At 41.5% G+C, this 26,985-nt stretch overlaps 1 non-coding gene across 1 annotated transcript; it reads right to left on the bottom strand.

The window, feature by feature from the left end:
- Positions 1 to 24,390: 24,390 nt before the first annotated feature.
- Positions 24,391 to 24,443, bottom strand: LOC123724970 (U7 small nuclear RNA). Its single transcript, XR_006757447.1, has one exon. It is a non-coding gene; the product is annotated as a U7 small nuclear RNA (small nuclear RNA).
- Between the last annotated feature and the right edge of the window lie 2,542 nt (positions 24,444 to 26,985).

Genomic DNA, 26,985 nt, shown 5'->3' with positions numbered 1-26,985 from the left:
CCTATTGTGTGTAAATCAGACACAAAATCTCAATTTAATCCATTTTAAATTCAGGCTGTAAACACAACAAAATGTGTAAAAATTAAAGAGGTGTGAATACTTTCTTAATGCACTGTACAGTAGGCTACACACCTGCTGTTTGAGTTGAGCACCACAGCGGTGTGCATTATAGACTATTTAATTTCCTTAACATCAGAGTGGCAGCCACAACCATGCATGTCAGTTAAGTGCACACAGTGTAAAAGAGAATAATAAAATTGAGAATACATTTATTTGGGAATATATTTCGTAGAACAGACATGCTTCTGAATATATAAGGTTATGTCATCTTCAAACCAGACCCCCCATCCCCCCTGAGATTTTTATTGCGGACCTACACTGATCTCAAAAAGAACCTCTCCAGAATCCATACGACGGAAATCTATCACAGTGAAAGACAACTTTAAACCCAAACCAAAACGGATGGATGCACGTTAGCATTGCTACAAAATCTGAATGAAAAGATGAATCATGATGACATCTCTGATTATTCTTCTGATTCTGAGCCTCAGCTGGAAACCTACACCTCTGCCTAAGTGTAAAAAAGCCGGAAAGGTGCGCCCTTAGCAAGTGCCCGCGCCACCACCAAATGATACGTGAGACAGGAGAGAAGAAGTAATGGCACCGTTTGGATATACACAAAAAAATGTGGGTTCCACAAGGGTTCTTTGGAAAAGGGTGATGGTTCTTTGTGGAACCATACTGACCCAAAGAACCCTTTGCAGTTCAAAAAAAGGGTTCTTTTCCATTTTAGTGATAATTAAAATGTAGGGGCGGGTGCTCAGCATTGTTTGTTTGTGACATGGACATGCTCCAACTGATGTCATTGTGTGAAGATGCACAACATGTAAGCACGAGCTAACAATAATTTACAATTATTGACTGATGTCATATCAACACTTATATTCATTATAATGCCATTATTACTTTTGTGCTGATTTTCACTATTTATCAAACACACTAAGTGTTGATGTTTAGGCTACAGATGTTTTGATCATTTCACTGCGCTTCTGGCTGACTGTGCGTCTTGGTGGTTGGGGTCTTTTTTTATTTTGTTGTTATAAAAAAAATGCTGTTGCCTCGTTTCAACACAGCCTTCTGTTTCATAATTGTGAAAAAGGCACTCCACAAATCAAATTATTGAACACTTGAATTTGTTTTTTGGTTTTTACATATAGCATACAATAACATAAACAAATAAAAATTATAGTGTTATTTGAAATAAATAAAAATGTATATTCAATTTTGCCCAAGACCTTCATAAACACAACCAAATGATTATTTTTGCAATAGCATATGAGAAATGTAGTAATTACACTGATAGAATGTCGTGGTCAGAATTACTGCACATTAGCTCGAAGGGGGTCCCCCAGCGGTTCTAGTGTTAAAAAACGTAGGTGCTGGGCTAATGAAGTATACTTCTTGAAAAGAACAGAAAGGCCCCCATGCTCCCAATTACCTATGTTATTCAATATGTTAAAGGATCGATCCCCCCAGAGGAAGTTGCTGCCACTATTTCAACATAATAGAGTGGAAAAGCAAGTTTAGGTTCCACCTCCAAAGAATTGGTGTGGGAATTTTGAAGTGGAGTTGATAAACATCAACAAATAGGGTACTGACAGCTGTCAGTGTAGCTAGCTAGCATGCTAACCTTATCTAGCTAGCTGGCTTGCTAACATTATCTAGCTAGTTAATGTTATCTGTTGCTGTTTTTTTTTACTACACCGTATTCAAAAGATTAGGCAGGTTCTGAAGCTGGATCTGTCATAAGCTTTGATTCAGGGAAAACTTCACCACAGATGGAAACTATTGGCCTATCTTTGACTTTGCCATCTTCCGTTAATTGCATCTGCTAATCAAACATTTCTACTGGTGAGGGTGTTTAAGCAACCAGGAGTCGTAAACTTTTGTAATTAAATTTAAATAATATGCAGAATAGTAAATACCTCCACTACCGGTCAAAAGTTCTAGAACACCTACTCATTCAAGGGTTTTTCTTTATGTTTACTATTTTCTACAATGTAGAATAATAGTGAAGACACCAATACTATGAAATAACACATATGGAATCATGTAGTAACAAAAAAGTGTTAAACAAATCAAAGTATATTTTATATTTGAGATTCTTCAAATATCCACCCTTTGCCTTGATGACAGCTTTGCACACTCTTTGCATTCTCTCAACCAGATTAACCTGGAATGCTTTTACAAGAGTCTTGAAGGAGTTCACACATATGCTGAGCACTTGTTGGCTGCTTTCCTTCACTCTGTGGTCCAACTCATCCCAAACCATCTCAATTTTGGTTGAGGTCAGGGGATTGTGGAGGCCAGGTCATCTGATGCAGCACTCCATCACTCTCCTTCTTGGTCAAATAGCCCTTACACAGCCTGGAGGTGTGTTGGTTCACTGTCCCTTTGAAAAACAAATGATAGTCCCACTAAGCCCAAACCAGATGGGATGGCATATCTCTGTAGAATGCTGTGGTAGCCATTCTGGTTAAGTGTGCCTTGAATTCTAAATAAATCACAGACAGTGTCACCAGCAAAGCACCCCCACACCATAACACCTCCTCCTCCATGCTTTATGGTGGGAAAAACACATGTGGAGATCATCCGTTCACCCACAACGCGTCTCACAAAGACACGGTGGTTGGAACCAAAATCTCCAATTTGGACTGCAGACCAAAGGACAAATTTACACCAGTCTAATGTCCATTGCTTGTGTTTCTTGGCCCAAGCAAGTCTCTTCTTCTTATTGGTGTCCTTACGTAGTGGTTTCTGATTCACACAGTCTCCTCTGAACAGTTGATGTGGCGATGTGTCTGTTACTTGAACTCTGAAGCATTTATTTGGGCTGCAATTTCTTTGGCCGGTAACTGTAATGAACTTATCCTCTGCAGCAGAGGTAAGTCTGGGTCTTCCTTTCCTGTGGCGGTCCTCATGAGAGCCAGTTTCATCATAGCGCTTGATGGTTTTTGCGACTGCACTTGAAGAAACGTAAAAAATTCTTGAAATTTTCTGAATTGACTGACCTTCATGTCTTAAAGTTTGATGGACTGTCGTTTCTCTTTGCTTATTTGAGCTGTTCTGCCATAATATAGACGTGGTCTTTAACCAAATAGGGCTATCTTCTGTATACCACCCCTACCTTGTCACAACACAGCTCATTGGCTCAAACACATTAAGAAGGAAAGAAATTCCAGATATTAACTTTTAAGAAGGCACAACTGTTAATTGAAATGCATTCCAGGTGACTACCTCATGAAGCTGGTTGAGAGAATGCCAAGAGAGTGCAAAGGTGTCTTCAAGGCAAAGGGTGGCTACTTTGAAGAATCTCAAATATAAAATACATGTTAATTTGTTTAACACTTTTTCTGGTTACTACGTGATTCCATATGAAGCTGGTTGAGAGAATGCCGAGAGTGTGCAAAGCTGTCAAAGGCAAATGTTGGATTCCTTTAGATTTTTGAAACACTTGTTTTGGTTACTAAATGATTCCATATGTGTTATTCCATAGTTTTGATGACTTCACTATTATTCTACAATGTAGAAAATAGTAAAAATAAAGGAAATCCTGAAATGAGTAGATGTGTCAAACCTTTCACGGGGAATCTATATATACACATAAACACAAACATACTGCCCTCTTTAGGAAAGGCGTGCCGCTAGCGGGACACCTCAACATCATCCGGTGAAATTGCAGAGGGCAAAATTCAAACTACAGTATCACAAATATTTAACTTTCATAAAATCACAAGTGTAATACATCAAAATAAAGCTTAACTTCTTATTAATCCAGCCGCTGTGTCAGATTTCAAAAAGGCTTTACGGCGAAAGCAGACCATGCGATTATCTGAGGACAGCGCCCCGCATACAAAACCATTGAAAACATATTTCAACCAGGCAGGTGCGACACGAAAGTCAGAAATAGCGATATAATAAAAGCCTTACCTTTGATGATCTTCTGTTGGCACTACAAAAGAACCCAGTTACATCACAAATGTTATTTTGTTCGATCATGTCCTTCTTTATATCCATAAAAACTCCGTTTAGCTGGCGCGCTTCAGTCAATATTCCACCGTTTCCCTCCATCAAAATGTTTACAAAATGAATCCCAAACGTTACTAATAAACTTTTCCAAACAAGTCAAACATCATTTATAATCAAACCTTAGGTACCCTAATACGTAAATAAACAATACAATTTAAGACGAAGAATCGTTATTGACTTTACCGGAGAAAAATACCAAAGAACACGTTCTCTTCCACTCGCTTGGAAACACTACAGCCAAAATGGGAGCCACCTCGAAAAACTACAATTTCTGGCTCATTTTTACAAAAACCAGCCTGAAACGCTTTCTAAAGACTGTTTACATCTAGTGGAAGCCATAGGAACTGCAATCTGGGAGGACTTGGCCTTATAATAAAAGTGATAGCCATTGAAAATAGTGGTAAGCTGAATTTTTTGTCCTCTGGGTTTCGCCTGCCATATCAGTTCTGTTATACTCACAGACATTAGATGCTAGCGGAACACCGCTCCAATATCCAATGATAGGGTGTGGCGCGAATTACAAATTCCTCAAAAATCCGAAAACTTCCATTTTTCAAACATATGACTATTTTACACCATTTTAAAGACAATACTCTCCTTTATCTAACCACACTGTCCGATTTCAAAAAGGCTTTACAACGAAAGCAAAACATTCGATTATGTCAGGAGAGTATCCAGCCAGAAATAATCAGACACCCATTTTTCAAGTTAGCATATAATGTCACAAAAACCAATACCACAGCTAAATGCAGCACTAACCTTTGATGATCTTCATCAGATGACACTCCTAGGACATTATGTTATACAATACATGCATGTTTTGTTCAATCAAGTTCATATTTATATCAACAATCAGCTTTTTACATTAGCATGTGATGTTCAGAACTAGCATTCCCACCAAACACTTCCGGTGAATTTACTAAATTACTCACGATAAACATTCACAAAAAACATAACAATTATTTTAAGAATTATAGATACAGTACTCCTTTATGCAATCGCTATGTCCGATTTTAAAATAGCTTTTCGGTGAATCTACAAATTATTTGGATTGAAAATACTCAAAAGTTTCCAAAACTTTTAAAATAATGTCTGAGTATAACAGAAATCATATGGCAGGCGAAAACCTGAGAAAAATCCAACCAGGAAGTGGGAATTCTGAGGTTTGTAGTTTTCAAGTGAATACCTATTGAATATCCAGTGTCTGTGGGGTCAGATTGCACTTCCTAAGGCTTCCACTAGATGTCAACAGTCTTTAGAAGTTGTTTCAGGCTTCTATTGTGAAAGGGGAGCGAATAAGAGCACTCTAAGCAGATGGCCCAGGTCAAAGCCTTTAGTTTAGTCACACGTGTGGCCGTGGGCGCAAGCTCTGTTCCATTTCCTTTCTAATGAAAAGTATTGTCCTGTTGAAACATTGTTGAATATTTCTGATAAAACACCCTAAGGATTGATTAGAAACATCATTTGACATGTTTTTGAACTCAAATGGAACTTTTTTGACTTTTCGTCTAGACATGGTGCCCGAGCTTTGTGCATTTGGATTACTGGACTAAACGCGCAAACAAAAAGGAGGTATTTGGACATAAAGATTAACTTTATCAAACTAACATTTATTGTCTAACATGGAGACCTGGGAGTGCCATCAGATGAAGATCATCAAAGATAAGTGATTCATTTTAATGCTATTTCTGACTTTTGTGACACCTCTCCTTGGTTGGAAAATGGCTGTATGGTTTTTGGGGCTAGGTGCTGACCTAACATAATCGCATGGTGTGCTTTCACCGTAAAGCCTTTTTGAAATCAGACACTGTGGTTGGATTAACGAGAAGTTTATCTTTAAAATGGTGTACAATACTTGTATGTTTGAGGAATTTTAATTATGAGATTTCTGTTGTTTGAATTTGGCGGAACCCCCTTCCCAGAAAGGTTAAAGTGACCACACTGCCCCAGCCAACCTTGTCCTCCCTAGACCTCAGTAAACTTAGCGCACAAGAAGCAACCTTTAAGAGGACAGAAAAAATGAGGACAGCAGGGAACAGATGACAGAGCGACATGACAACACAAAATAAACAGTAGCCAGTCACGTGGATCACATGCATACATCACAACACTCGGGGACAATGCGCATGAGAAAACACGTGTCAACGACGTAGTCATCCAGATAAAGAACTCACCGACCAGACCGGAGACAACTCTATTCATAATTGTCAGGTGCGTTACGCAGGCCGAAACTCATAGCTGAATACAAGTACAGACCGGAGGGTGTAATAAAGGCAGAGATTTTGCGTGCCCTACCCACCAGCACCTGCCAATAGCCCTTTAACAGGTCAAACTTGCTCACAAACTTCGCTGCTCCGACCTGATCAACGCAGTCCTCCATCCGAGGAAGAGAAAATGAATCTGGTTTAGTGACACTGTTTACCTTGTGGTAGTCCATACAAAATCTGTTTATCCCATCTTGGTTTACTGACCAAGATACAGGGAGAAGCCCAGATGGAGAAACAAGGCTCTGCAATATCATTCTCCAGCATGTATCTGATCTCAGCATCCAGACAACTACGTTTTTCTGAAGAAACTCTAGAGAACCGCTGACGGATGGGGTCAACATCCCCAACGTCAATATCGTGTTCTGTTAAGTTTTTACGTGTAGGCGTATCAGAAAACAAAACTGGAAAACTCATCTCGCCTATCAGCAAGTAGATGAGCGAGAAGGCTATCCAAAACATCCAGTGACTATGAATTTTTCAATCTACCCTGTAGTACGCAATTGTCGGGACAAGGGACATCCTCCTCACCATGCTCGGACACAGCATGACAAAAAGACAGTACCGGCCAAAAGAAGAGGTTTAATGTCCTCTGCGGACTCCCACTGTTCGATCCCAGAAGAACGTGCATATAGGGTTTTCGTAGATTTACATGGCACAACTTGATGTGCTTTGCACTGTTCTGGAGTGGCAACAGGATAGTTTTGCTCAGTGCACTGGCGCACAACCCTATATTGACCTTGAAACTTGGCTTGAAAAGGAGAACCAACAATTTGCAGTAGAGCAAGAACCTGGTCACCTGGACAAAAGTGGCATGGCTCAGCTCGCCGATCAAATATTCCTTTCATCCTCCCCAGTGAAGATGACAGATTCTCTCACCAGCGGCGTACAAGCATCACTGGAAATCACACACATAAGATAACAGGGACTGAGGTGGCTTGGGAGACTTCCAGTCACCCTTGAGCACTGCTAGAAGCCCATGCACACTATGTCAGAACACTAGGTCATTTGCACTGAAACCTGTGCTCTCCTGTGAAACCTCCCTGGCGGCTAATAGTAACCCTGGCAACCCCTCCTTCCAATCCTTATCCATCTCCGTACAATAAGCTCTCAACAAAGACTTAAGTGTTCGATGGAAACATTCCAGCACTCCTTGACTCTGCGCGTGATAGGCGCTAACCAAATTGTTTTTAATATGGAGCTGTTGGAGAACCTGACCAAACAGATAAGTGGTGATATTAGAACCTTGGTCACTCTCAATAATCTTAGGGATTCCAAAAAGTGAGAAACTGAGTCAAAGCTTTTAGCACGGACTTAGTCGTGCAACTGGAAACCTACTGGTCTGACACATCACAGTGAAAAGGTAACTACTACCATTCTTAGAGCGAGGCAGAGTGCCAACACAGTAAAAAAATCAGATACTCAAAAGGCTGGCTGACTACGGGAATAGGAAACAGCAGTACCGGCTTCATAGCTTGATTACGTTTACCCGTTAATTGACAGGTTTTGATGAAAGAAGAAACATCCCTCTAACCTAGGCCAAAATAAATGTCTCAGTATATGATTATAGGTTTTCCTCACACCCAAATGTCCAGCAACATCATTGTTGGAAGTTTAACACCAACTCACGAAACTTACCTGGTTCAAAAACCTGAATAATAGCGTCCCCCACAAAACAACTACTATGAGGCACCCATTTTCTCATCAGGACATCATCCTGGAGAACATAGCCAAGGACGACATTGCCCAACTGTTCCATAGGCACAATTTGGTCATGCAACTCTTCTAATGTGGTATCAGCCCACTGCTCCTTGATTAGATCGGAGCAGGGCACAGATAACGGAATAACAGGGAAACTAGTGACAGATTTCTTTAACATTATCGTTAGCCAGCGCAGTGACCAGGTCACCGCGGCTCATGGAATGCGTCACTGCGCAGGCAGAGAACACCTCTGGGAAACTCTCATTGGGAATCCCTACAAACGATGGCTTAGCAGAAAACACTAGAGGTGGAGACACGACAGGCCACACACACTCACCAGCCAAGTTATTCACAAGGATCCCCAGCACGCTGGCGGACCCCCCCCGGAGCCACAGATGTGCTCCCGAGGCAACTGCTCCGTCCATGGACATGACACAAAAATAACAAACAAAATAACTATTTTCCAAAGTGGAACACGTCACTAAGCCTAACAGGAAGGCTATAGCTCCAGGTCGCAAATGGCACTACCCTACCCAAATCTCCCATTGAGGTACACAACAGATTGTACTCACCTCCTTGGACCAATGTCCTCACCTTCATTTTCCCTCGTCTTCGTTTTTTTCTTTGAGCTGGTTTGGTAGATGAGGTGCAAGAATGTCATTTCAAGTTTAAAAGTTTCTTTTTGTGCTGCACTTTGACTCCACTGGGAGGGCCATGTGACTGTCTGAAGCGACATGTTAATAATAATGCAGATTGAAACCCACTGCCTGGATTCTTTTCATGGGGCTTCAATGTTGACGAAAGACTTCAAGTGTGACAGCAAGCATGTTACTTGCTATATACAGTGCCTTAAAGTATTCATACCCCTTGATGTTTTCCACATTTTGTTTTTACAGTCTGAATTTAAGATGGATTGAATATAAAAAATTGGTCACTTTCCTACACGCAATACCCCATAATATCAAAGTGGAATTATGTTTTTTAGAAATGTTTACAAATGAATAAAAAATGAAAAGCTGAAATGTCTTGAGTCAGTAAGTATTCAACCACTTTGTTTTGTCAAGCCTAAATAAATTCAGCAGTAAAAATTAAAGCTACAATATAAAAGGAAATTATATTTTAGATGGTGTCAGCATTCATTTTGGAGTAGAATGTCCTTTTAAAAAGTCACTAGTACTGAGCTTCTCAGTCCTGCTACAAAAAAATAATCCCGGGGAGGATGCGGGATAATCTGTCTCTCTAAGCAAGGGGACTGGAATTGGTCAAACTCGCAGTTTAATACATGTACAAAATGATCCTCTTTCCCTAAAAGCATAAAGGTCATGACTTTCTGACATGAAAGGGGAGGTTAACTTGACCCCAGACAATCAATCTAGATCGACTTAAAGCTACAATACATAACTTTTTGTACAACCGGACCAAATTCACATAGAAATGAGTTATAGTTCTGTCATTCTCATTAAAGCAAGTCTAAGAAGTGGTAGATCTGTTCTATGTGCGCTATTTCTATGCTTCCTTTTTGCATCTTTTACTTTCGGTTCTGTACTCTAGCTTCAAACAGCTGAAAATACAATATTTTGTCTTATTGAAAATATATTTCACAGCGGTTTAGATGGTACAATGATTCTCTACATTATACATTGCTTGTTTTGTCACATTAAGTGTGGCAAACTATCAGAATTTTAGCAGCTACGAAAGGTTCCTGCATATTGCACCTTTAACAAGTCACATAATAAGTTGCATGGACTCACTATGTCTGCAGTAATATTGTTTACTATGATTTTGAAATGACTACCTAATCTCTGTACCCCACACATACAATTATCTGTAAGGTTCCTCCGTCGAGCATTGAATTTTAAATACAGATTCAATCACAAAAATCAGGGAAGTATTCCAATGCCTCGCAAAGAAGGGCAACTATTGGTAGATGGGTTAAACAAAACAAAAAGCAGACATTGAATATCCCTTTGAGCATGGTGAAGTTATTAATTACACTTTGGATGGTGTATCAATACATCCAGTTACTACAAAGCTACAGGCATCCTTCTTAACTCAGTTACCTTAGAGGAAGGAAACCGCTCAGGGATTACACCATTAGGCAAGAGTTTAATGGCTGTGATAGGAGAAAACTGAGGATAGATCAACATTGTAGTTACTCCACAATAGTAATCAAATTGACAGAGTGAAAAGAAGGAAAAAAGAAGGAATTCATTCTGTTTACAAAAATGCACTAAAGTAATAGAGCAAAAGATTAGGCAAAGCTTTTTGTTCTGAATACAAAGTGTTATGTTTGGGGCAAATCCAATACAGCACATTACTGAGTACCAATCTCCATATTGTCAAGCATAGTGGTGGCTGCATCATGTTATGGGTATGCTTGGAATTGTTAAGTACTGGGGAGCTTTTTCAGGATAGAGCAAAACCTGGTTGTCTACTTTCCATCAGACACTTTTCAGCAGGAGAATAATGCAAAACACATGAAGATAGTGAATATTCCTGACTGGCCATAGTTACAGTTTTGACCCCAAATCTACTTGATAAGAGGTGCAGGTAGCCTAGTGGTTAGAGTGTTGGGCCAGTAACCGGAAGGTTGAAGGATCGAATCCCTGAGCTGACAAATCTGTCATTCTGCCTCTGAGCAAGGCAGTCAACCCACTGTTCCTCGGGCACTGAAGATGAGGATATTGATGAAGGCAGCCCCCTGCACCTCTCTGATTCAGAGGGGTTGGGTTCAATACATTCAGTTGGACTACTGACTAAGACTATGGAAAGACCTGAGTTTGAAGAGTTTTGAAAAGAATAATGTACAAATGTTGCACAATCAAGGTGTGGAAAGCTCTTAGAGACCCAGAAAGACTCACAGCTGTGTTCGCTGCCAAAGGTGATTCTAACATGTATTGACTCGGGGGTTGAATACTTATCCAATCAAGATATATTAGTGTTTTCTTTTTCTTTTTTTCCAAATGTTACAATTTTTCTTCCACTTTGTCCCTTAATGTTGATGATGTGGTTGTTACTGACAAGGAATGTATGGCTGAGCTCTTTAGTCACCACTTCATTAAGTAAGGATTCTTATTTCACTCAGCCATCCCTCCTTGCTTGGCTGGAGATGGCACCGGAGAGATGGCGCTGGAGAGAATGGCAGACCTTTTATGTGCCCCCAGCCGATTGTGTTTTTTGTTTGTTTATTAGCATTTTTTGTCAACTTTTTTACTTATTTTGTACATAATGTTGCCGCTACTGTCTCTTATGACCGGAAATAACATCTAGACATGCGATTACTCACCACGGACTTGCAGAATCCTCTTTTTCCATTCACGACTCTGATGAGCCCGTCGCGAAGGACACACTGCTTCCTCAGGTGCAGGCCCTGATCCCTGTGATCTGCGTGAAGAGGAGGCGGAAAAAGAGGGGGCTAAGGTCGGGCTGTCTTCTGAGAATTCGTAGGCGATCAAATAAACCCCCTCTTCCCTCAATTCTGCTAGCAAACGTGCAATCTTTGGACAATAAAATCGACGAGTTACTGGGAAGATTAAACTACCAACAGGACATTAAAAACTGGAACATCTTATGCTTCACGGAGTCGTGGCTGAACGACAACAATAAACATACAGCTGGCTGGTTATACGATGTACCGGCAGGATAGAACAGCGGCGTCTGGTAAGACAAGGAGCGGCGGTCTATGTATTTTTGTAAATAACAGCTGGTCCACAATATCTAAGGAAGTCTTGAGCTATTGCTCGCCTGAGGTAGAGTATCTTATGATAAGCTGTAGACCACACTACCTACAGAGAGAGTTTTCATCTGTATTCTTTGTAGCTGTTTACATACCACCACAGTCAGAGGCTGGCACGAAGACAGCATTGAATGAGCTGTATTCCACCATAAGCAAACAAGGAAATGCTCACCCAGAGGCGGTGCTCCAAGTAGGCGGGGACTTTAATGCAGGGAAACTTAAATCCGTTTTACCAAATTTCTATCAGCATGTTAAATGTGCAACCAGAGGAAACAGAACTCTGGACCATCTATGCTCCATACACAGAGACGCATACAACATTTTCCCTCACCCTCCATTTGGCAAATCTGACCATAATTCTATCCTCCTGATTCCTGCTTACAAGCAAAAATAAAGCAGGAAGCACCAGTGACTAGATCAATAAAAATCTGGTCAGAGGAAATGTTACAGGACTGTTTTGTTACCACAGACTGGAATATGTTCTGGGATTCCTCCAATGTCATTGAGGAGTACACCACATCAGTCATTGGCTTCATCAATAAGTACATTGATGACGTCGTCCCCACAGTGACTGTACGTACATAACCCAACCAGAAGCCATGGATTACAGGCAGCATCCGCACTGAGCTAAAGGCTAGAGCTGCCGCTTTCAAGGAGCGGGACTAACCCAGAAGCTTATAAGAAATCCCGCTATGCCCTCTGACAAACCATCAGACAGGCAAAGCATCAATACAGGACTAAGATTGAATCATACTACACGAGTTCGGACGCTCGTCGGATGTGGCAGGGCTTGCAAACAATTACAGACTACAAAGGGAAGCACAGCCCAGAGTTGCCCAGTGTCACCAGCCTACCAGATGAGCTAAACTACTTCTATGCTCGCTTCGAGGCAAATACCACTGTAACATGCATCAGAGCACCAGCTTACATTAGCATGTGACGTTCAGAACTAGCATACCCCCCGCAAACTTCCGGGGAATTTACTAACAATTTACTAAATTACTCACGATAAACGTTCACAAAAAACATAACAATTATTTTAAGAATTATAGATACAGAACTCCTTTGTGCAATCGAGGTGTCCGATTTTAAAATAGCTTTTCGGGTGAAAGCACATTTTGCAATATTCTCAGTAGATAGCCCAGCCATCACGGCTAGCCATTTAGACACCCACCAAGTTTAGCCCTGACCAAAGTCAGATTTACTATTACAAAAGTTTGATTACCTTTGTTGTCTTCGTCAGAATGCACTCCCAGGACTGCTACTTCAATAACAAATGTTGGTTTGGTCCAAAATAATCCATCGTTATATCCAAATAGCGGCGTTTTGTTCGTGCGTTCCAGACACTATCCGAAATGGTAAATCAGGGTCACGAGCATGGCGCAATTTGTGACAAAAAAATTCTAAATATTCCATTACCGTACTTCGAAGCATGTCAACCGCTGTTTAAAATCCATTTTTATGCCATTTTTCTCGTAAAATAGCGATAATATTCCGACCGGGAATCTCCGTTTAGGTAAACAGATGAAAGAAAACAAAGCATTCGGTTGACGCGGGCACGCGCCTGAGTCTCACAGTACTGTAACCAGCCACTAGACAAACGCGCTACTTTTTTTCAGCCAGAGCCTGCAAAGCCACGATTCAGCTTTTTGCCGCCTTTTGAGAGCCCATGTGAGCCATAGGAAGTGTCACGTAACAGCAGAGATCCTTTGTAATGGATAGAGATAATCAAGAAGGGGAAGAAATTGTCAGACAGGCCACTTACTGCATGGAATCTTCTCAGGTTTTGGCCTGCCATATGAGTTCTGTTATACTCACAGACACCATTCAAACAGTTTTAGAAACTTTAGGGTGTTTTCTATCCAACGCCAATAATTATATGCATATTTTAGTTACTGGGTAGGAGTAGTAACCAGATTAAATCGGGTACGTTTTTTATCCAGCTGTGTCAATACTGCCCCCTAGCCCTAACAGGTTAATAGCTCCTGTAAATTTGACAGTGCAGTTAGATTAACAAGAATTTAAGCTTTCTGCCAATATCAGATATGTATATCTTCTGGGAAATGTTCTTGTTACTTACAACCTCATGCTAATCGCATTAGCCTATGTTAGCTCAACCGTCCCGTGGAAGTTAAGCAGACCACCATAGTCCCTGTGCCCAAGAACACTAAGGTAACCTGCCTAAACGACTACCGAATCGTAGCACTCACGTCTGTAGCCATGAAGTGCTTTGAAAGGCTGGTCATGGCTCACATCAACATCATCCCAGAAACCCTAGACCCACTCCAATTTGCATACCGCCCCAACAGATCCACAGATGATGCAATCTCCATTTCACTCCATACTGCCCTTTCCCACCTGGACAAAATAAACACCTATTTGAGAATGCTATTTATTGACTACAGCTCAGCGTTCAACACCATAGTGCCCTCAAAGCTCGTCAATAAGCTAAGGTCCCTGGGACAAAACACCTCCCTCTGCAACTGGATTCTGGACTTCCTGATGGGCCGCCCCCAGGTGGTAAGGGTAGTTAACACATCCGTCACGCTCATCCTCAACACAGGAGCCCCTCAGGGGTGCGTGCTCAGTCCCCTCCTGTACTCCCTGTTCACTCATGACTGCACGCCAGGCACAACTCAATCACCATCATTAAATTTGCTGATGACAACAGTGGTGGGCCTGATCACCGACAAGGACAAGACAGCCTATAGGGAGGAGGTCAGAGACCTGGCCGTGGTGGTGCCAGGACAACAACCTCTCCCTCAATATGATCAAGACAAAGGAGATGATTGTGGACCACAGGAAAAAAAGACCGAGCATTCTCATCAACGGGGCTGCAGTGGAGCAGGTTGAGAGCTTCAAGTTCCTTGGTGTCCACATCACCAACAAACTAACATGGTCCAAGCACACCAAAACAGTCGTGAAGAGGGCACGACAAAACCTATTCTCCCTCAGGAGACTGAAAAGATTTGGCATGGGTCCAGCTGCACCATCTCAAACATTTTGACTGGTTACGTCACTGCCTTGTATGGCAACTGCTCAGCCTCCGACCGCAAGGCACTACAGAGGATAGTGCGAACAGCCCAGTACATTGCTGGGGCCAAGCTTCCTGCCATCCAGGACCTCTATACCAGGCGGTGTCAGAGGAAGGCCCTAAAAATTGTCAAAGACTCCAGCCACCCTAATCATAGACTGTTCTCTCTTCTATCGCACAGCAAGCGGTACCGGAGTGCCAAGTCTAGGTCCAAGAGGCTTCTAAATAGCTTCTACTCCCAAGCCATAAGACATCTGAACATCTAGTCAAATGGCTACCCAGACTATTTGCAGTGCCCCCCTCTCACCCCCTCTTTACACCTCTGCTACTCACTGTTGTCATCTATGCATAGTCACTTTAATAACCTTACCTACATGTACATACTACCTCAAATAACTGGTGCCCCCGCACATTGATTGGTACATACATTGGCACATTGGTACCCCCCTTTATATAGTCTCGCTATTGTGTTTTCACTGCTGCTCTTTAATTTCTTGTTACTTGAATCTCTTATTTTTATCTGCATTTTTTTTTTAAACTGCATTCTTGGTTAGGGGCTCGTAAGTAAGCATTTCACTGTAAGGTCTACACCTGTTATATTTGGCACATGTGAGGAATACAATTTGATTTGATATGCTTTCCCAACACATCCTCATCCACCAGCCCTTCTAATGTGACTAGCCCTGATGGTCCTCCCTCTTTTCCCCCTGCCCTGCTTCACAGATGCTCCCTGCAGGCGGTCACTGAGTGAGGTGCTAAACGAGCTCCTTAAACTTGACCCCAAAAAACATCTGGGTCAGATGGTTTATATCCTTTCTTCTTTAAGGTTGGAGTCGCTATCCTCGCCAAGCTTATCTCTCACCTTTTTAACCTGTCTCTCCTCTCTGGGGAGGTTGCCATTGCCTGGAAGGCAGCCAAATGGGAGATCAAGCTGATCCTAACTGTTAAAGGACCATTTCTATATTGCCCTGTTTACCAAAAGTGTTGAAAAACGTATAAATAATCATCTGACTGGCTTTCTTGGTGTCTATTGTTTTCTCTCTGGTATGCAATCTGGTTTCTGCTCAGGTTATGGATGTGTCACTGCAACCTTAACGTCGGTAGCCCTGCCCCCTGGTAAACAGTGTATGATCGCTGGATGGTTCGTTTTAAGTCTAATACTGCGAGTAATGGAGTCGCCAATGACTAGGGTTTTCAATTTGTCAGCGCTAATGGTGGGAGGCTTCGGCGTCTCAGACCCGATAATGGGAGGAGTAGAGACCGGAGAAGGCTCAGCCTCTGACTCCGACACGCTGCTTAATGGGGAGAACCGGTTGAAAGTTTCTGTCGGCTGAATGAGCGACACCGGTTGAGCATTCCTACAGCATTTCCCTCCAAAAGCCATGAGAAAGTTGTCCGACTGCGGGGACTATGCGAGGGAATTTATACTACTATCTGTACTTACTGGTGGCACAGACGCTGTTTCATCCTTTCCTACAGAAGTTACCCTTGCCTAACGATTGCGTCTGAAGCTGGGCTTGCAGCACAGCTATCCTCGCCGTAAGGTGATCATTCTCCTGTATATTATGAGTACAGTGACTGCAATTAGAAGGCATCATGTTAACCTCTCTGGGCTAGGTGGCACCAAATCGTCCCACCTACGTAACAACCAGTTGAATCCTGTGGCGCGATTTTCAAATACCTTAGAAATGCTATTACTTCAATTTCTCAAACATATGACTATTTTACAGCTATTTAACAGCTATTTAAAGACAAGACTCTCGTTAATCTAACCACACTGTCCGATTTCAAAAAGGCTTTACAACGAAAGCAAAACATTGGATTATGTCAGCAGAGTACCCAGCCAGAAATAATCAGACACCCATTTTTCAAGCTAGCATATAATGTTACATAAACCCCAACCACAGCTAAATGTAGCACTAACCTTTGATGATCTTCATCAGATGACAACCCTAGGACATTATGTTATACAATACATGCATGTTTTGTTCAATCAAGTTCATATTTATATCAAAAACCAGCTTTTTACATTAGCATGTGACGTTCAGAACTAGCATACCCCCCGCAAACTTCCGGGGAATTTACTAACAATTTACTAAATTACTCACGATAAATGTTCACAAAAAGCATAACAATTATTTTAAGAATTATAGATACAGAACTCCTCTATGCACTCGATATGTCCGATTTTAAAATAGCTTTTTGGTGAAAGCACATTTTGCAATATTCTAAGTACATAGCCCAGCCATCACTGGCTAGCTATTTAGACACCCAGCAAGTTTAGCCTTCACCAAAATCAGATTTACTATTTCAAAAGTTTGATTACCTTTGATGTTCTTCGTCAAAATGCACTCCCAGGACTTCTACTTCAATAACAAATGTTGGTTTGGTCCCAAATAATCCATCGTTATATCCAAACAGCGGCGTTTTGTTCGTGCGTTCAAGAAACTATCCGAAATGGTAAATCAGGGTTCCGAGCATGGCACATTTCGTGACAAAAAAAATCTTAATATTCCATTACCGTACTTCGAAGCATGTCAACCGCTGTTTAAAATCAATTTTTATGCAATTTATCTCTTAAAAAAGCGATAATATTCCGACCGGGAATCTGTGTTTCGGTAAATAGAGGAAAAAAAAGAAAGACGGGGGCGACTAGTGCACGCGCCTAAGCCCACTGTCCGCTGATCGGCCACTTGACAAAGGCGATAATGTGTTTCAGCCTGGGGCTGGAATGACGACATTCAGCTTTTTCCCGGGCTCTGAGAGCCTATAGGAGCCGTGGGAAGTGTCACGTTACCGCAGAGATCCTTTGTTTTGGAAAGAGATGTCAAAGAAAGCCAATAAATGGTCAGACAGGCCACTTCCTGTAAAGGAATCTCTCAGGTTTTTGCCTGCCATATGAGTTCTGTTATACTCACAGAAACCATTAAAACAGTTTTAGAAACTTTAGGGTGTTTTCTATCCATATCTAATAAGTATATGCATATTCTAGTTACTGGGTAGGAGTAGTAACCAGATTAAATCGCGTACGTTTTTTATCCGGCCGTGTAAATACTGCCCCCACGCCCTAACAGGTTAATGTTACCACTTAGCTTTGGCTGTTGGAGGTCCTGATGAACCATGTCTTGATAAAGCGTCCGGAGTGAAAAAGTTGAATGAAAAAAAGTTGAGTGTGGGAAAAACTAAAAAATATAAATGTAATTTAAAAAGTAAAAAACGTAAAGTTGTCAGGTAGCAAAGTAAGGTTGGCAACGAAATGCACAGCAGCACATAAACAAGTCTGCAAGTTGTGTTAAACACTCCACAACAAAGCTTTTCTTATTGTTCAACAATCCAGATAACTGGATGGTCGTGCCTGATTGCTTTTCCAAGGCCGCCCACTTCATTCCTCTCCCCAAGCTACCCTCTGCCAAGGAAACAGCCCTGCTCATGGTGCAGCACATCTTCCGGATCCATGGATCGCCCGTGGACATGGCTGGACATCCTGGACCTAAGCCTCTTTGCGGATTTCCAACACCGACACCCTGGTCTACCAGGTATGCGCCAAGGCAGGACGCCAGGTGGCGCCCCTGGGGGGGAGGGGGGGGGGTACTGTCACACCCTGATCTGTTTCACCTGTCTTTGTGATTGTATCCACCCCCATCTTCCCCTTTATTCCCTATGTATTTATACCTGTGTTCTCTGTTTGTCTGTTGCCAGTTCGTTTTGTTTGTCAAACCTACCAGCATTTGTTTCCCTGCTCCTGCATGTTTTCCTGCTCCTGTTTTCTAGTCCTTCCCAGTTTTGACCATTCTGCCTGCCCTGACCCTGAGACTGCCTGCTGTTTTATACCTTCTCTGGATTATTGACCCCTGCCTGCCTTGACCTGTCATTTGACTGCCTTTCAGGAATAAACTTTTTTGTTTCTTCAACTCTGTCTGCATCTGGGTCATACCTCAAACGTGATAACCTCTAAGGGCTTAGAGCTTGAGGTAGTCACATCAAACAAGTAATATGGCTAGACATTACACTGTCCTTCTCTCAGCACATATCTAAGCTGCAGGCTAAGGTTCAATCTAGACTTGGTTTCCTCTTTTGTAATCGCTCCTCTTTCACCCCAGCTGCCAAACTAACTCTGATTCAGATGAAAATCCTACTCATGCTACATTAAGGTTTTATAGATCGGCAGGTAAGGGTGCTCTTGAGCGGCTAGATGTTCTTTATTATTCGGCCATCAGATTTGCCACCAATGCTCCTTATAGGACACATCACTGCACTCTGTGCTCTGTACTGTAAACTGGCCATCTCTGTATACCCCGCACAAGACCCACTGGTTGATGCTTATTTATAAAACCCTCTTAGGCTGCACTCCCCCCTATCCCTAAACCTCATCCTCCACATACAACACCCGTTCTGCCAGTCATATTCTGTTAAAGGTTCCCAAAGCACACACATCACTGTGTCACTCCTCTTTTCAGTTCGCTGCAGCTAGAACAATGGAACGAGCTGAAAAACCCCCCAAACTGGACAGTTTTATCTCCATCTTCACATTCAAACTCAATCATGGACACTCTTACTTGTAGCTGCTTTAAGTGATGTGTCGTTGTCTATCCCTTTCTCCCCTTTGTGCTGTTGCCTGTGCCTAATAATGTAAATACCATGTTTGTGCTGCTCTCATGTTGTGTTTCTACTGTGTTGCTGCCATGCTGTGTTGTTGTCTTAGCTCTCTTTTTGTAGTGTTGTGGTGTCTCTCTTGTCATGATGTGCATTTTGTTCTACATTTTTAATCACAGACCAGTCCCTGCAGGAGGCCTTTTGCCTCTTGGTAGGTCATCATTGTGAATTATAATTTGTTCTTAATTGACTTGCCTAGTTAAATACAATTAAAAAAATTCAAGTACTGTTACACAAAATCAAGATTAACCTTTACCATCATAGTATACATTGAACGTCTATAACCGAACTGGCTAAATCTCTGTTGTTGGCTGACGGTAGCTATAGCTAGCCACATGCTAACCTGAGTGCTAACGTTACTAGCAGCAGTAACAGTATATCCAGGTATAATGGCTAAAATAAACATTGGCTACCATGATATCCTGCAAATTATATCGACCAATAAAGAGCAATCAGGCCAGCAAAAATAAGACATACACTATATATACAAAAGTATGTGGACATCCCTTCAAATTACTGGATTCAGCTATTTCAGCCACACCCATTGCTGACGGGTGTATAAAATCGAGCAAATGGCCATGCAATCTCCATAGACAAATATTGGCAGTAGAATGGCCTTACTGAAGAGCTCAGTGACCTTCAATGTGGCACCGTCATAGGATGCCACCTTTCCAACAAGTCAGTTTTCACATTTCTGACCTGCTAGAGCTTCCCCGGTCAACTGTAAATGCTGAAATTGTGAAGTGGAAATGTCTAGGAGCAACAACGGCTCAGCTGTGAAGTGGTAGGCCGCACCAGCTCACAGAACGGGACCGCCGAGTGCTGAAATACATAGCATTTAAAATCTTTTGTCCTCGGTTGCAACACTCACTACCGAGTTCCAAACTGCCTCTGGAAGCAATGTCAGCACAAAAACTGTTTGTCGGCAGCTTCATGAAATGGGTTTCCATGGCCGAGCAGCCGCACTCAAGACTAAAATCACCATGCGTAATGCTAAGCGTCGGCTGGAGTGGTGTAAAGCTCGCCGCCATTGGACTCTGGAGCAGTGGAAATGCGTTCATGGAGTGATGAATTACACTTCACCATCTGGCAGTCTGATGGATGAATCTTGGTTAGGCGGATGCCAGGAGAACGGTACCTGCCCGAATACGTAGCGCCAACTGTAAAGTTTGGTGAGGAATAATGGTCTGGGGCTGGTTTTCATGTTTCAGGCTAGGCCCCTTAGTTCCAGTGAAGTGAAATCTTAACGCTACAGGATACAATGACATTCTAGTCGATTCTGTGCTTTCAACTTTGTGGCAAGAGTTTTGTGAAGGCCCTTTTCATTTTCAGCATGACAATGCAACCGTGCATAAAGCAACATCCATACAGAAATGCTTTGTATAGATCGGTGTGGAAGAACTTGACTAGGCTGCACAGAGCCTTGACCTCAACCCCATCGAACACCTTTGGGATGAATTGGAATGCCGACTGGGAGCCAGGCATTCCAATTCAACATCAGTGTCCGACCTCACTAACCCTCTTGTGGTAAGTCCCCGCAGCAATGTTCCAACATCTAGCGGAAAGCCTACCCAGAAGAGTAGAGGCTGTTATAGCAGCAAAGTGGGGACCAACTCCACATTAACGCCCATGACTTTGAAATGAGATGTTCGACAAGTAAGTGTCCACATACGTTTGGTCATGTACCTTGAAATAAATAATGGCATTAATCCGATTGGTATTTGACCATTCATTTCTGCAAAACGTGCAGTGTTGATGGAGTTTTTGTAGCTTGCTTGCTCGCTTATTCCATCCCTTCACACCATGCTAGAATCAAGTGGGCCAGTTAGTTGTGCATGGCCTGGTGCACTTAGATAGTCAGCTGTCTTTGTTTTTATCATCTACTAGCAACATAACATGACAAAACTCTTTGGACCCTTTAGTACCTACTTCCCCGAGTCGCCACATGCGGGCTGTTCCTTTCTTGACGTCAAATCCGCAATGTATTGTTGGTATATGACTTTTTGATAAAAGTAATTCAATTAGCAAAAGTGTATAAATATTTTACTTTTAATAAACTTTAGCATAAAGACCATTTAGATTGCAAATAATCAATCTATGTTGTTAGATTTGTGGAATATACAGTATATCGTGCATCCTTTCCTTTAAATCTTTCTGTCAATGTGGTGTTGGGCTCAAATCCAGGATACTATTGCAAAGTAACTTTGTGCAAAGGTTGTGTGGTGCCTAAATGCAGTTTTAGGATAGGGGATACACATCCAAGATGGGAGATTTTTAATCTGTAATAGAATACAACAGTTTTTCCTGATTATATTTCAGTTTGGTCATTGTTTTAAATGTAATGTACAATAGTAATGTAAAGGTTTTTTAAATGGAGAAGGGAGTTTGAATGGGTGTTGTCTGTGAAAGTATAGTTTCCCTTGTGGAGGTCAAGGGCTGTCTGGCCATGGAAGTATAACATTTGACCAGAAATGTGACCCATAACGTCTTGTTTTGATTCTTTTCTTTACGAAGATATTTCGTTATAGCACTCATTCACACACGTCTTATTAAACCTCAGGAATAACGATTTGTCATCTCTGTCTGCCCACTGGCACGATCTCCTCTCCTTCATGGTGAGTTTTGCAGAACGAGTAGCCTGCAGTGTTTAACACATCATTTCCTTCCTCATTGTGAGTGGGGAGGGTATGAAAAGGGGGATGCGGATGGTGTGGTGAATGTCCTTGGTTTTTATTACCCCCTCTGGTACTTAGAGCATGGCTGGTCAGACGGGTGCCAAGGGTGCAGCAGAAAATAAACTCTTTCACAGTAACACTCGACTAGCTGGCTCTGGCATACTGCATTTAACCCATTGACATCCGATTGGCCTACTTGTAAATCTCTGGTACTTGTAAGTCTCCTGTAGTCTAATGTAAAGTAATGAACCACATCAGAAAGAGGAGACTCAGAGAAACAGACCTTATGGGCAAATTGCAACAATCGAAAGCCACTAGATTAATTCTAGTGAGAATAGTGAGATAGTGAGACAGACAGGGCTTCAAACATAATCATTTGCCTACCTCAAACAACTTAACTAAATAAAGTACTTCTGAGGACAGACGAGAAGCAAGTACAGGGAGTGAACATTTTAATAAATAACCGACATGAAACAAACAAGGACAGCGTCTGGACAGGGGAAACATAACGACAATAATGCTGACACGGCGATCAAACTGAGGAACAGACAGATATAGGAGGGGCAATCAACAAAGTAATGGAGTCCAGATGTGTCCAAAGTAGTGCTGATGCGCATAGCGATGGTGACAGGTGTGCGTAATGATGAGCAGCCTGGCGCTCTCGAGTGCCAGGGAGGGAGAGCAGGAGCAGGCATGATAGTACTCATCAATTTGATTCAATTAATTTTGTAAATTAGAGTGATGAAGCTACATTTAGATGGTAAATAGGCTCTGAGATAAACACTAATATGGCATGAACTAGTACGGGAGACCGGGGGCAATTGTAACAGGGACCTTGAATTTCTCCAAACAGAAACAAGCTAGAGTGATGAAACTCTCTCAGCACATGCCCATTTAGGTTCTCTCCCTCACTATTTGCAGGTGAAAGTAGTTTTTATGACTGCAGCATTTTTCTTATACTGTCCTGAGCATTAATGTCCAAGAATTCAAACTATCATAATTTTCATCACTATATGTTGGCTAAACATTGACATATTTGACATGTCACTATTGTTGTCCCTTGCTAGGCACATGAGATTTTGTCATTGCTACTGGGTTGGTGTTAAATGCAGTGTTAAAATGAACCCGAGCCAAGCAGCCAATGATGAAAAAAAAGTTATTAACTTTAGGATTGTACGAATTACACATTAAAGTACTATAGATACTATAGTACTATAGATTGCCAAAGAGGTGGTAAACACATATTACATTTTTTACATTTATTTAACTAGGCAAGTCAGTTAAGAACAAATTCTTATTTTCATTGACAGCCTACAGCGGCCAAACCTGGGCCTATTGTGCGCCGCCCTATGGGACTCCCAATCACAGCCGGATGTCACAACTTCCGCCGAAGTCAGTCCCTCTCCTTGTTCGGGCAGTGTTTGGCAGTCGATGTCACTGACCTTCTAGCCATCACTGATCCATTTTTCACTGGTTTTGTCTTGTCTTCCATCACACCTGGTTCCAATCCCATCAATTACATGTTGTGTATTTAACCCTCTGTTTCCCCTCATGTCCTTGTCGGTGATTGTTTGTTGTATGTATTGGTGCGCGATGGGTTTGGTACCCACATTCTTTATATGTTGGTTTTCGGAGTTTGTGAGCACTTATTAAACAACTCCGTTTATACCAAGTTCGTTCTCCTGCACCTGACTTCCTTGCCACCAGCACGCACGCACACATTACACCAGATGTGATACAGCCTGGATTTGAACCAGGGTGTCTGTAGTGACACCTCTAGCACTGACATGCAGTGCCTTAGACTGCTGGGCCACTCGGGAGCCCAATATCAGTTGGGCACCATCAAACTATTCAAATGTTTTGAGAGGAACCGAATGGCCATGCGCAAATAAGGGTGTTACTGTAAATATTGGTTACACTCACATGTCAAAATACTATAGTATATTATGGTATAAATACTATAGTATTCACTGTAGTGTTTTTGCGGACTTTACTGTAGTATTTACTGTAGTAAAATAACTGTTGTGTATATACTATAGTAATTAATGTCGTGTTTTTGCGGACTGTAGTATTCTGTTGTATTTACTATAGGGTTTTTGCGGACTATAGTATTTTGTAGTATTTACTATATGGTTTTTGTGGACTGTAATATACTGTTCTATTTACTGTAGTGTTTTTGCAGACATTACTGTAGTATTTACAATAGTATTTTTGTTATATTATCTTTGACATAGAAGTGGAGGCTTTCTCCTTGAGGAAACCTACTGGAGAAATACTAAAAGAGCACATTTTCCATAACCTGTACGTAGGTAGGACTGGGGTCTGAACGGATAGTTCAGAGCTTCTGCTCTTTTCTATAACCTGTAGGGAACACATTATATGGCATGTAGTGTGGCACAAATTAGGATATGGGGGAGGGTAATGTGCAGGGTATATGCAAATGAAATACTTTAGTATTTACAATAGATAAAAAAGTGTAGTGTTTTTGTGGATTAGTGTGGACTGTAGTATTTTTGCGGACATTACTGTAGTATTTACTACAATGTTTTTTGTGTGGATAATACTGTAGTATTTACAGTATACTCTACAGCAGTGATTCCCAAACTTTTTATAGTCCCGTACCCCCTCTAGCACCAGTGTCAGCGCACTCTCAAATGTTGTTTTTTGCCATCATTGTAAGCCTGCCACACACACACACACACACTATACGATACATTTATTAAACATAAGAATGAGTGTGCGTTTTTGTCACAACCCGGCTCGTGGGAAGTGACAAAGAGCTCTTATAGGACCAGGGCACAAATAATAATATAATAATAATAAATCATTTTGCTTTTTATTTAGCCATCTTACATATAAAACCTTACTTGTTCATCAAAAATTGTGAATAACTCACCACAGGTTAATGAGAAGGGTGTGCTTGAAAGAATGCACATAACTCTGCAATGTTGGGTTGTATTGGAGAGAGTCTCAGTCTTAAATCATTTTCCACACACAGTTTGTGCCTGTATTTAGTTTTCATGCTAGTGAGGGCCGAGAATCCACTCTCACTTAGGTACGTGGTTGCAAAGGGCATCAGTGTCTTAACAGCGTGATTTGCCAAGGCAAGAAACTCTGAGCGCAGCCCTATCCAGAAATCTGGCAGTGGCTTCTGATTAAATTTCATTTTCACAGAACCGCTTGTTGAAACTTCGATGAGGCTCTCTTTTTCAGATATTGGAAGGGATAATTGAAAGGGATAACGAATACAGTTGTTTGTGTCGTCCGTTTCGGGAAAGTACCTGCGTAATTGTGCACCCAGCTCACTCAGGTGCTTCACTATATCACATTTGACATTGTCCGTAAGCTTGTTCATTTGCACACAAAAAAAATCATACAATGATGGAAAGACCTGTGTATTATCCTTGTCAATGCAGACAGAAAAGAGCTCCAACTTCTCAATCATAGCCTCAATTTTGTCCCGCACATTGGATATAGTTGCGGAGAGTCCCTGTAATCCTCGATTCAGATTATTCAGGTGAGAAAAAACATCACCCAGATAGGCCAGTCGTGTGAGAAACTCGTCATCATGCAAGCGGTCAGACAAGTGAAAATTATGGTCAGTAAAGAAAACTTTAAGCTCGTCTCTCAATTTAAAAAAGCATACTTTGCCCCTTGATAACCAGCGCACTTCTGTATGTTGTAAAAGCGTTACATGGTTGCTGCCCATATCATTGCATAATGCAGAAAATACACGAGAGTTCAGGGGCCTTGCTTTAACCTGTTGGGTCTAGGGGGCAGCATTTGCACGTCTGGATAAAAAAAATGTACCCGATTTAATCTGGTTACTAATCCTACCCAGTAACTAGAATATGCATATACTTATTATATATGGATAGAAAACACTCTAAAGTTTCCAAAACTGTTTGAATGGTGTCTGTGAGTATAACAGAACTCATTTGGCAGGCAAAACCCTGAGACATTTTCTGACAGGAAGTGGATACCTGATGTGTTGTATTGACTTTAAACCTATCCCATTGAAAAACACAGGGGTTTAGGAATATTTTGGCACTTCCTATTGCTTCCACTAGATGTCACCAGCCTTTACAAAGTGTTTTGAGTCTTCTGGAGGGAGATCTGACCGAACAAGAGCCATGGAACGATGATGGCCCATTAGACACCTTGCGCGCGAGTTCATCTTGGGTACCCTCGTTCCAATACGTTATAAAAGAGTATGCATTCGTCCACCTTGAATATTATTCATGTTCTGGTTAAAAAAGGCCCTAATGATTTATGCTATACAACGTTTGACATGTTTGAACGAACGGAAATATATTTTTTCCCCTCGTTCATGACGAGAAGTCCGGCTGGCTTACATCATGTGCTAACGAGACGGAGATTTTTGGACATAAATGATGAGCTTTTTTGAACAAAACTACATTCGTTATGGACCTGTGATACCTGGAAGTGACATCTGATGAAGAGAATCAAAGGTAATGGATTATTTACATAGTATTTTCGATTTTAGATCTCCCCAACATGACGTCTAGTCTGTATCGCAACGCGTATTTTTCTGGGCGCAGTGCTCAGATTATTGCAAAGTGTGATTTCCCAGTAAGGTTATTTTTAAATCTGGCAAGTTGATTGCGTTCAAGAGATGTAAATCTATAATTCTTTAAATGACAATATAATATTTTACCAATGTTTTCTAATTTTTATTATTTAATTTGTGACGCTGACTTGACTGCCGGTTATTGGAGGGAAACGATTTCCTCAACATCAATGCCATAGTAAAACGCTGTTTTTGGATATAAATATGAACTTGATAGAACTAAAAATGCATGCATTGTCTAA

The sequence above is a fragment of the Salmo salar genome, chromosome 10, assembly GCF_965601325.2.
Source record: "Salmo salar chromosome 10, fSalSal1, whole genome shotgun sequence".
Lineage (NCBI taxonomy): Eukaryota > Metazoa > Chordata > Actinopteri > Salmoniformes > Salmonidae > Salmo > Salmo salar.
This window is presented reverse-complemented; position numbering and strand designations above follow the sequence as displayed.